The sequence below is a fragment of the Otolemur garnettii genome, unplaced genomic scaffold (assembly GCF_000181295.1).
Source record: "Otolemur garnettii isolate 467f Iridium unplaced genomic scaffold, OtoGar3 scaffold00155, whole genome shotgun sequence".
Taxonomy (NCBI): domain Eukaryota; kingdom Metazoa; phylum Chordata; class Mammalia; order Primates; family Galagidae; genus Otolemur; species Otolemur garnettii.
In genome coordinates, this window is record NW_003852550.1 from 3,431,055 (window position 1) to 3,444,003 (window position 12,949).

The window sequence follows — 12,949 nt, forward strand, 5'->3', positions numbered from 1 at the left end:
AAGCAGACTTGATAAAAAAAAAAAAAAAAAAGAAGAAAAAAAATCATTTGCACCTCTATGTCGGCAACAAAGAACTAAAAATTTTAGTAATTAAAACAACACCATTTATAATAGAAAATTAAAACTATTAGGTACCTAGGAATGAGAATAACAAAAGATTGCAAGACCTAATAAAGAAAAGTATACAACTTTATAAAAAGATATTAAAGAAGCTCTAAATAAATTGGGCGATGTAACATGCTCATAAATAGGCATCTTTAATACCAACTCTTTCCAAACTGATTTCTAGATTCAATAAAATTCCAATCAAGATTGCAACAAAATTCTTAATTGAATTTGATAATAAATTATAAAATTTGTACAGAATACAGAAGAACCAGGTGTCAAGAATATAGTGAACACCATTTCTGAAGAAGAAGAATCAGGTAGGGAGATTTTCCTGAACAGATATTGAGATTTATTAGCAAGCTACAGTAAATAAGACAGTATACTACTGATGCGGGGATTGCCCAATTGACTAATGGAATAAAATGGGGGCTCAGAAATAGAACCACACATATATAGGACTGTGTGATACATGAGAGGGGTAGAACTGCAGATCATTAAGGAAGGAGTAATTATTCAATAACAGGTTCTGGGAAAGATGGTATCTATATTCCAAAAAAGCAAAATAGATCCCTATTATGCTCCATACAAGAAAACAAAAGTCTTGATGGACTGAAGGCTTCAACGCAAAAAGAAAAAAAATTAGGAGAAAGCATAAGAGACTGTCTCTCCAATTTTAAGGTAGTAAAGGATTTCTTGAACAAGAGACAAAAAGCACTAACCATAAAAATAAAGACTGATGAATTAGACTACATAAACTTTGAGAACTTCTGTTTATCAAAAGATATTATAAACAAAATAAAAAGACAAGTTGCAAATGTGGAGGAGATAGTTATATCACATACAACCCCCAAAGGATTCCTCTCTGGAAATATAAAGAATTCCTACAAATTAAAAAAACACAAATGAGAGGCCGGGCCTGGTGGCTCACTCCTGTAATCCTAGCACTCTAAGAGGCCAAGGCGGGTGGATTGCCTGAGTTCACAAGTTCAAGACCAGCCTGAGCGAGAGCGAGACCTCATCTCAAAAAATAGCCAGCGTTACCAGAGCTGTCGGGTTCAAACCCAGACTGGGCCTGCTAAATAATGACAATTACAACAACAACAAAATAGCCAGGCATTGTGGCAGGTGCCTGGAGTCCCAACTACTTGGGAGGCTGAGGCAAGAGAATCGCTTAAGCCCAAGAGTTTGAGGTTGCTGTGAGCTGTGACGCCACAGCACTCTACCCAGGGTGACATAGTGAGACTCTGTCTCAAAAAAAAAAGCACACCAGGTGAGACTCGAACTCAGAAGCCCACTATTGCTTCACTCCCACTGTCATATTAGTACCAGGTGCCAGCTGATTGCGCCACTGGAGCATTGACTACGCCATTGCTCAACTGCTCAGAAGAATACTTCAGTTGTCCATTGCCATGTGACCTTCACCGAACAGCTCCGCCTTGTGTTGTATATGCAAATAAAATTTGAAAAAAATAGCCGGGCATCTTAGCGGGCACCTGTAGTCCCAGCTACTCGGGAGGCTGAGGCAAGAGAATCGCTTAAGCCCAAGAGTTTGAGGTTGCTGTGAGCTGTGACACTACAGCGCTCTACCAAAGGCAACAAAGTCAAACTTTGTCTCAAAAAGAAAAAGACACACACACACACACAAATGAACAAATGGGCAGAGGCCATGAACATTTGACCGGAGAACACAAAGGTCAATACACATGTGAACAGATGCCAAACTTTATTAGCAATCAGGGAAACAAAAAATTAGGACCACAAGGAGCACTTGTGCAAAGCCTCAACCCGGGCAGCTGAACATGACTGGAGAAAAATACACCATCAGTTGACAGAAACCTCCGCAAACATCGCCAGCACTAAGCTGATTGCAGAGATGGCCAGGTCCCTCCTTTCACTCTGAATGGTCTCCGCCCGTGGGAGCCCACTTGAAGACAGCTGAAGGCGGCTTGCCGGGTCCTGGGGAAGTCGCGATGACGCGTGGCGCAGGCTCCCGCCGCCGGCGCGCCGGAGTCCGGCCGGTGCTGCCGGCATTTCCCCCTGCGGGAGCAACCGACTCGGGCTGAAGAGCGTCTGAGAGCCAGCCCCGCTGAGAATCAAGACCGCCAATGAACGCACAGCTTTGCGCGAAATTAGAAACCAAAACTCAGAAGCAACAACAACAACGACGAAAAAAAAGAGATGTTTCCGCCCGGTTTCGAACCGGGGACCTTTCGCGTGTTAGGCGAACGTGATAACCACTACACTACGGAAACCTCTTGCAGTACAGCGCTTTTTCTCTGGTAATAGAAGTAAGTATTCCTTGAGGCCTTAGGTTTAAAAGGTCTTCAGCTTGTCTTTTTGTTGTGGAAAATGTTCTGGCTGTACTACTGCTATTCCCCTCACATTTTCCATTGATTAAAATCAACATTATCACATGCCGATTAGGCTATTTAGCAGCAGAATAACATTCACCAAATCTATGATGTTCGCGTTCAGAGCAGCCTGTTGAAAAAGCAGAAAAACTGAAATACCCCAGTGCCCATCAAGGAAGACTCTAGAGAAAATGACACCACATCTAACACTTGGTAGATGAAAAGAAGTATGACAGTTATAGAAAGGTTACAAAAGGAGATTTTGTCAGTAGGAACTGAATGAAGTGGTCGTGGACTCTGGGAGAAAATCCATGGAAAGAAATCGGATTAAAGGGAAATACATGGGTTGGATCAGGGAAGAAGGGATGTGTCTTCTAAAGACTGAAAGGTATATTTTTGTCTGAGTGTGATGAGAGAGATCAGAGAGGTTGCCGACTAACTTTTAATTCTTGGTATATGGATGTCATCCAGTGAAGAGTTTGGAGGGTTTTTTCTTTTAAATTTACACATATTAACTTATGTATATTAATATGCACAAATCTTAATTGTACTGATCGATGTACAAAAATATCTGTGACATCAACTCAGGTTCAATTACTTCAGCAAATCCCAACCCAGTTATGTTGAAATGGTTGAACCAAAAACCAAAGAAAAAAACCCTTAAAAGCAATGGAAAGAACAATATTACATCGTAGGCTAAACAAAAGTTAAATGGAATAATAAGTATTCCTGCAAAGGAAGGCAGAAAAGGAGAAACAAAAGAACAGATAAAACAAATAGAAAATAGATAAAATGATGGAATGAAATCCAATCATAAAGAACTGCATTCAGTGCAAATGGATAAACAATTAAAAGGCAGATATTGCCAGGCTAGACAGTTAACTATAATAAAGAAGAACAAAAGTTAATTGTATCTTGCTTACAACAGGCACACTTTAAAAATAAGAGCACAGACCGGTTAAAATTAAAGCAGCGGGGAAAGGCGGTATCTTCAAAGCACCAAGCATTAGAAAGTTCGTGTGAATGTCAATATCAGAGTAAGTGTCTAAGTCAAAAGTAAGGCCAAATGTAAGAGGAATGTTAGTTACATAATAATAAACTGTTAAAGTCATCAGGAAGATATATTAATTCTTGTATGAAGCAGATTGAAAAAACTAAAATACAAAAATCACAATCATCACTGTGATTTCATAGGCACCTCTGACTGATGAGAAACTGACAGAAAAGAGGGTAAAAGAAATAGGAATATAGAAAAATTGAACCATGATTTTTATCCAATTAACTTTACCTATAAGATACCCCAATACTGCCGAATACACATTATTTTTGAGTGCATAGAAAATTCACTGAAATTAAGCCATAAAGCAAATTTTATTAAATTTTAAATCATTAAAATAATTTTAAAAGTATGGTTTCTGAGAACAACAACTTATTTAAAGTAGAAGTCAATCACAAAAATATAACTATAAAAATCTCAGATGTTGGAAAACATAAGCTTTACACTTCTAAAGAAGCCAGAAGTTAAAGAAAAAGTACAACAGAAACTATAGAATATTTTTCATTAAAAGAATGAAATGACAAAAAAAAAAAAAAAGACCACAAGGAAACAATACTTTGTGCCCATGGAAAAAATTAACATGTTTGACAAAACAAAATGTTGAAGAGGATACAAATGCATAGGAACTCATCCATTGCCTTTGCTGTCAATAGGTTTAACTACTTTGGGAAACAGTTTGGCATGATCTTATACTTGCATACCCTACAATCCAAGAATTTCACTCCTTGGTCTGTTCTCTTGCACATGTACCCCAAGAGTCAAAAACAGGAATATTCATAGAAATACTATTTGTATTGGCAACACAAAGGCTTGTTGACAAGAAAATGGATCAATATACCATGGAATGTCATGCAGTAGTAAAAATGAAATGCAGTTACGCTAAACAACATGGATGGAATGGATGGATCTTACTAACATTATGTTCAGGATAAAAGAAAGTCTAAGAAGACCATGCATAGTACGATATTATCTTTCTACACCTCAAAAATTTTCTTTAGGTATGTAAACTTATGTCATAAAACTATTCTTTAAAGCAAGAGTACAATAAACACAAAATTCAGGGTACTGTGGTTACTTCTGGGTTTAGGAAGAGGATAGGATAAGACAAATAGATACGAATCATTAATACTGTTCTATTTCTTCAGCTGAGTGGTAAATTCATAGATATTATATTATTATGCATTTTAATAAATGTGTGTTTTGTAGTTTTATGTGCCAAATTATATATATACATATTTTTGAGACAGAGTTTCACTATGTCGCCCTCAGGGGTGTGCTGTGCTATCACAGCTCACAGCAACCTCAAACTCCTGGGCTTAAGCATTTTCTTGCCTCAGCCTCCCAAGTAGCTGGGACTACAGGTGCCTGCCACAACACCTGACTATTTTATTGTTGTTGTAGTAGTTGTTATTGTTCTTTAGCAGGCCCGGGCGGGGTTTGAACCTGCCAGCCCAGGTATATGTGGCTGGTGTCTTAACCACTGAGCTACAGGTGCTGAGCCTCAAATAATATATTGTTAAAAACAAAGAAAAATTAAAAATGGAAAGAATAAAATAATTTTTAAATAGATAATGTATATACAGTTATGATTACACTAAAGTGGCGAGGTGTGGGGGCTCAGACCTATAATCCTAGCACTTTGAGAGGCTCAGGCAGTAGGATTGTCTGAGGTCAAGAGTTCAACACCAGCCTGAGCAACATATGGAGACTCTGTCTCTACAAAAAAAGAAAATAATAATAATTAAATAATTCGCTGGGATTGGTGGTACACACATGTAGTCCCAGCTACTCTGGTACCTGAGAGAGTGGGAGGATCATTTAACCCTTTGAGTTTGAGGTTGCAATGGGCCATAATTATGCCACTGGGTCTAGTTGCAGAAACTGGGCATCCTAAGTCTGTATATTACAGCTGAGCATTGGAAGGGCCTAGATGAAAGAGTGAGAAGCTGCCTGGAAAAAAAAAAGAAAAAGAAATAATGAGATGTTCAACTGTTTATACCACTATGTCAAAGGAACCATGCATGCAGCATCCACAAATGCAGATTAATAAAGATTAGTGGCATTATCAAGTCTCATCCATGACTAATCAGTATTGTGTTTTTCTGAAATGATAAATAGTTCTTGTTAAAATTCAAACAAAACAAAACACAATTTCCTCTCATTTTGTAGGGATATATTGAAATCTCATACAAGCTACTTTGTCTTTGTGTTAAACACGGAGTTAGGTTATGGACTCAGATAATTATAATCAGGTTTTACACCCTGCAGGGTACAAGTGGAAAATCCCAGATTTTCTACGATTTAAGCTCTTAATTTGAATAAGCCAATGAACTCATTAGGGAAGCTTCCAGACCTGAACTATCAGGGATTGAGAGAGCAAAAGAGAGAGAGTGTGTATGTGTTTTGGTTTGGAAAGATAAAGTTGGCAGGGGCCAGAGTCCAAAGAAGGTAGAGAAGAAAGTGAAGCCTAGATGCTAGGCCGCCAAACTAGGAAAGATAGTCAAGAGAGTGTGCTAGGAATCTACGAATCATCAGTCTAACACTATACAACTCCTCCATGGGAGGCCTGCTTGCCAGGCCCACCATAAGATGCATGGGGAGAGATAGACAGGAAGAATCTATACCTGTGTTTATTGGTACTGTGTGTGGGAAGATTGGACCCAAAACATAAGAGTACTCCAACTTGGGTCAGTGGAAAATGGACCTCGCCGTTACATAACTTTATTAAATGTGTAAGGATGTTGCATCTTGAGTAAAAGAGGCAGTAAAGTCAGCATGTGCTTTTCCTGGCAATGCCCACAAGTGTGGCTGGGGCACACAACCTTCATTCCCCCTTTATTGATATTTACGCAGGAGCCCCAGCTGTCCACTGACCTCAGCTTTGGGGTGGGGGTAGGATGAAGAAGGAAACAGGCTTAACAGATATGCAATTGAGCCCAGAAGGATAAGATGGCCCAGAATAACCTAGCAAGACAAAAAAAGCATTTGATACACAGGTACGGTGCCAGGAGTCAAGGACCGGAGATTGGGTCCAGTTGCGGAAACTGGGCATCCTAAGTCTGTCTAAGATAGCTGAGCATTGGCAGAGCACACTGTCTATGGTAAGGAACAACAAGCATCACTGCCAACATATAAAGTCCAGCCTGGGGACAGCCAGGAATGGGGGGAAGCAGCTGTCAAGGTGATAGATTGTAACAATAATCTTCCCATTAGGCAGCCAGAGAGGAGAGGTCAGGTAAACTCTTCTTGCAACATGAAATAAGTTCTAATTATGTTAAAAAAAAAAAAAAAGGAGAAATGTGAATCTCTCTTGCAAACCAGATTGAGGTAGGAAGTCTAGAAGGACCTTTTAAATCCATGGTATAGAATGGAAGCCTTCTTCCCTACCCATCAGAGTTTATTCAATCCGAACACACACAGAACCAAAGACAATGGATTTATATAAAGTTTGGAGGGGCAAGTTGCTGAGTAATTCATAGTGTATAATATCACTTAAATATTTTTCCCACCATGGTGAAAACAGACGCATGCACACATACACACTTTAAGAGTGTAGAGAAAGATGTGAAAGGATGCACACCAAACTGTTAACCTTGGTTACTTAGTGGGTGGGATTAGGTATGGGAGTAGATAAAGATTCTTTATATATCACTTGACTTGTTCATCTAGCATGTGAACATTTTAAAAAATTTAAATCTGAAAGAAAGACTTGAGCTCACCTCTCCAGTCAACAGATTCAGTAGAAATTGGGCAGGAGATGGAACTTGTTGACATTCAGCAGACACCCGGAGGCAGAAGAGACATGGGATCACCTTTTTTTTTTTTTTTTTTTTTTTTTTTTGGTGTTCAGCATATTTCAAAAGGCTTTATTTCTGTTGGGAGGGGTGGGGCATGTTCCCAGAAAAGGGGGAGGCAGGGACATGGGAGAAGGAAAGGTTAAAAGGGAGAAGATTTAAGGAAGGGATAAGGAAAGGTCTAAATCAGGGAAGGATGGACAACTTCTGGAGACCTAAGAAGTTTGTATATTTGATGCCCCCAAGGACCAAGGCAGTGAGGTCTTCTGCCTTTATAAGGGAATGAGATAGCTAAGCTAAGGCTACAATGCCTGTCTTCACTCTCAACTTGGTGTGGCTTTGGATCAATCACCTGATCTTTGAGAACTCCTTAAGTCTTCATCAAGGTCCAGGGTATATGGTATACTTTAGAGAAATCAAGTGTGGCAGCAGGACACGGAGCCAAAGAAGAAAATAGCTGCCTTACTCCCTCGATGGACATCGACAGCACCATCATTGTGGACTATGGGGTAGCAAGGAGTGCCTACCTGCAAATGACTGTGGGCAACAGGGTTACAAGGATTATCCACTCATGGATGGCGATTCAGCTGGAGAGACAGTAAGGTCCATTTCCCTTACTCCCCCCCCATTGGTGATAGAAGCTCTAAGAGTCAAAAAATAGAGGGGACCATACTCACATGCAGTTGCATCATGAAGCAGGCCAGACCCCTAATTGCCCTCTGCATCATCAAAGACAGAATTATATTTTCGCTATGGTCCCATTGTTTTCTTAATTTAGTTTTTGAAAATTATTAACATCATGTATCAGCTTAGCAATTATTACCAAATGAAGAGTGTTCAGAATCATCTGAGTATGGGGGAAGTGCTTTTAAAAACCAGATACATTGGTCCACAGCCCCAGGTGAGAATCCCTGCTTTGGTGAGCAATTGCTGCAAGTAGAAGTATGTTATAGCACTCAGATGTGTTGGAATAGAAATTAACAACAACAACAAACTGACCAGCAATTTTAGGCCAGTAGTTCTCAAAGTGTCTTTCTTAGACAAGCAGATTTGGCATCATCTGGGAGTTGGGCAGAAATTCAAATTATTGCCCCCCCCCCTTATTGAATCAGCAAATTGTTTTAACAAACCCTCCAGGGGAGATTCTGGTGCACACTCAAGTTGGAAAAACAGTATTCTAGCCAAATCCAAAGCCTTTAGAAATCATCACCCTCCTTGGCAGACCACCCTCAAACCCTATTATAATTGAACCCATTGATCACCCCCTTAACATTTCATTCCTGACATTCTCTAATTTTTCCTTTAATTTCTTTAGTGTTTTCTTTTCCTCTTCCTTTTTGCAAAATATGAATATATGCCCAATGCTCAATCATCTGCCCCTACAATCTTCTTTCTTCATTTTTCTCCTTTTGTCTACTATCATTATTTCAATGACCATTTCTATGTTGATGCAGCTTAATGTCTAAAACTCCAACAGCAGCCCTCCATGACCACATACCTATAGGCTAAAATCAAACAGTCTTTCTACCAAGTGAATATTTAGTCATTGCTTCAAATTCAACATTTCCACTTTCTCCACTCTCCATTGTAGCCTCTCCAAACTAAAAATTAACCTCATGTTCACATTTAATGGCTCTTTCTCGCTTCTTATCTAATCCATACAAGCATCCATTGGATGCTTCTTCACAATGTCTCCTGAATATGTCACTTTCTATTCCCTTCTACTAACCAAGTATAAATTCTCAGCATCTTCCACTTGAACCTCCTAAATGATCTGCACTTCTTCAATTGCTTCAAAAATGCCAAATATCTGTTCACAAAAACATTGTATACATCATCTTACTGTCTTGCTCAAGAATCTATTGATAACTTCCCATTATCCACTGTTTCAAACTTGAATTAGTCTGATGTCCAAGATAAAGAACAATCTAGCCATTTCCTTTCCATCCACCCATTCCTCACTCCACATTGTAGCAGGACCCAAAAGCCATGACTCTGGAAATCAATCTCCCTGGCCTCTTTATCATCTCCCTGGACCTTCATTCCCTGATCCTTGCTCTCAATATCTTTCTTAACCCCTTGGTTTTAATAAATCCAATATCTTTTCTGCCTTACTGGACTTAGTTCCCTATTTGCCCATTGGTTCTGTATACTACTCTAACTTCAACATCACTCTACACCTTAGGAAAAGTCATTTGTTCCACCACCATGGGTCCTGAGGAACCCTTCCAGCTATACAACTCATTCTCTACCTCCCACTTTTTTCCATTAGGGGCTTTTCTTAGACATTGACTCTATATTAAATCTTCCATTCCAAGAATCCAGCTCTTCATTGAGTGCATTCCTCTATGCATATACATACCATTCTCACCCTCACAGTAATTTTTTTGCTCTTTCTAGTCCTATCATATCCTATCCATCTTTAAAGACCCATCACATTCAGTCTGTTTGAATTTTCACACATGCCTGGAATACACTGGCTTGGGTACTAGCTAGCAAACCAGAGTCTGAGGTTGGATTTCAAGAAGACACAAAGTCAAGTATACTTCTCCAGGTTACCCAAAATCAGGAAAAGAGACAAGAAGAGAGGGGGAAAGAGGAAGAAAAAGAAAAAGGAGGAGGAGGCCTAGTCCAAGTTCAAATATTTGAGATAAAGAACAAGGTCAAGAACTAGTGAGACAAGGTGCAAATATAACAGTTCTGAGGACTAGAGCAGAATCATAAAATGATGTTGATTTTTTTGTTGCATTGGTACATGTTGGAAGTAAAAGCAGGACAGAAAAAAATGAAAGAATATCTTGAAGCCAATGAAGTGGTGGAATATTTGCTGAGAACAATGTTGAATATTTATGTCTCACTTTATAGGATGGCAGGCGCATGAGGGTGACAATGGTTTAAAGTTTCTGGGTTGAGACACATACCAATTCTATCTCCTTATTGTCTTCCAAGTTATGTCATAGAACTTCTTTTTTTCTGCCTATATTGACTTCACTTTCTGTAAGCGCTTTTGTACTGCAGTCTGTGTTAATAATCAGCACTCTTTTTATTTATCCCTCTCTCTATCTCTGAATTTTACTTCAAATTTTTAATAACTCTATTGTATCATACTATAAAGTTAATGCTAAACACAATGCATATGTAGTAGATTCAATTACAGAATATAAAAAAGAATTTCTGAAAATTAAAGTAAAATATGATTGTCAAGTTTAAAGCTTCTGTAGAAACATGGTCACAGCTAAAAACAGTTTTTCAGAAGATGAATTAGAGAAATAGCACACAATATTAGAGCAAACATGACTTAAAACATTGTCCCCCATAAATGTATACAATTTATGATTTAATAAAAATTAAGAAAAAAAAAGAAAGCACAAGATATAGAAATAGAAATAAAAATATAGAGCTGCTATATCTGGAAAACCTGACACACAAATAATAAAATTTCAGGAATGAAGAAAACATAAACAGGTATAAAAGTGATAACTAAGGAAATGATAGAAGAAAACTTCCCTGCACTTACAAATCTGATAGATAAGGAAAAGATCTTACAAGCATTCAAGCAGATTTCTTTTAGTTTGGTCTTGTGTTTATCAAGGAAAAAAGCAGACTAGAATCAGAGTTCTAATCTTCCTCAGTAAAAACAAGAAAATAACGGAATAATGTCTACAGACAGCTGAGAGAAGAGGACTGTGATTCAATATTTTATACCCATTCAAGATATCCTTAGTCTATCTGAGCTAAAGACATTTCTAGACATTCAAAGACTCAAAAAATTACTATCCATGCACTTTTTGGAGGAAATTACTTGAGAAATTACTCCACATAAATTAAAATTAAATCAAAACAAATCTTTCAAGATAAGTAAAGATGAAGGGCACGTGGAATACTATTTATCATATTTACACCTAAATCTAAAAAGATGAAAATAATGTGATGATTAATTGTAGTATGTGTTAACTAAAAGTGCTTGAAATAAAAGATCCATATGTACTATATACACATATTTATGTATATGTGTGCAAATATATGCCCATACACACACATTCGTATATAGTATATACATAGTATATATACTATATATATATATTGTATATATACTCCAAGTGAAGACTTAAACTTACCTGAATTACAACAATTACTGCTTAATTGTTCGTTCCATGTCCTGTTGAATCCTAGTCAATTCACCTTATAGTCACCGTTGATCTTTCTAAAATGTGTGACAGAGTAAGGGGAGTATGCTTATTATTTAGTTTGATATATCTACAGTGAAACATAGTTTAATATGATGGTTTAAAAATAGACATGCAACCACTCGCCAAATAGAGATATATTTAGAGAACTTCTAAATTACTTGGGGAAAGACAGGGAGCAAATAAAGAATGTTTTTAAAGTTGATATATCTCGCAAAAATGAGACAACAAGAAAAGGAGAAATAAGCATAACAAACAAATTACTGGTGGAAAGAATAAGATCAAATATATTTACCACAGTAAGTGAGGATGGGTTAAAAAATTATGCTTTCTTCAAAAAAATAAAAATAAAAAGGTTTCTTGGTTTTGGTTTTTAAAAAAATCCAACTATGTGGTATGTATAATGAGTACTCTTAGGAAAAAAATAACAAAAGCTCAAAATAAAGGTACAGAAAGATTGTATCAGACCAATGTAAACAAACATAAAGCAAGAGTGGCAATATTAAAATCAGATGAAATGAAATTCAAGGCCAAGAGAATTAAACAAAATAAGGTTATATTTTTGTAATGACAAAAGACATATTCCACAGAGAATTTATGTAATACACCTTATGCACCGAACAATATAGACATGCATGCAAAAGGAAAAGACTAGAAATACAAGGAAACTTAAGTGGAAAGCCATAATTATAATGGAAAAGTTTATATACCTCTCAAAATGTTTAACAAATAAAAGAGACAAAAAAAATAAGCTGGGATATAAAGACTCTGAGTGATGCAATCAACACGGTCTTCACATATATCCTAAAACATTTCTAAAAATTAATCATGTACTTGGCTACAAGGAAAGGCTAATACATCTCAAAAGGCAGAAATTTATAAGCTGTGTTCTCTGACTAAAATAAAACAAGAAATTAACAAAAAAAGATACTCCCCCTAAGTTTAATACTTGGAAATAAAGACAGTTCTGGACAGACCTTGGATCAAATGGGAAATCCAAACTAAAATTACAAATTATTTAGAAATTAATTGAAGAACACTTCATAAAAGAAAATCTGTGATATGTGGCTGTCATTAAACCTTGAAGAAAATATATAGCTCCCAATAATTTTTCTATTAAAAAAAAAGAAAGTGAAAAATAAATGAACTAAGAATTTAACTTAAAATTAGAGAAAAAAATATTAACTTAAAATGAAATTCATAAAGATAGAAGGTAAAATTAAAGGAAAAGAAATTACTCCCACCACACAGCCTCATGTCCCACCTCCTAGGCCCCACATACAAAGGAGAATAGATAAATAAAATCAATATCAACAGATTTATAAAACAGACCTTCTCCTTCAGAAGGCTAATTTTTAAAAAGAGCAAAGATTAAAATGTCCACTATTAAGAACGATAATTGAGATATAACCACTTAAGACATTGAAATAAATAGAAGACAAAAATTGGCTC

The 12,949-nt window shown here is 37.1% G+C and overlaps 1 non-coding gene across 1 annotated transcript; it reads right to left on the reverse strand.

The window, feature by feature from the left end:
• Window positions 1-2,287: 2,287 nt before the first annotated feature.
• TRNAV-AAC lies at window positions 2,288-2,360 on the reverse strand. The gene has a single exon. It is a non-coding gene; the product is annotated as a tRNA-Val (tRNA).
• Window positions 2,361-12,949: the final 10,589 nt, after the last annotated feature.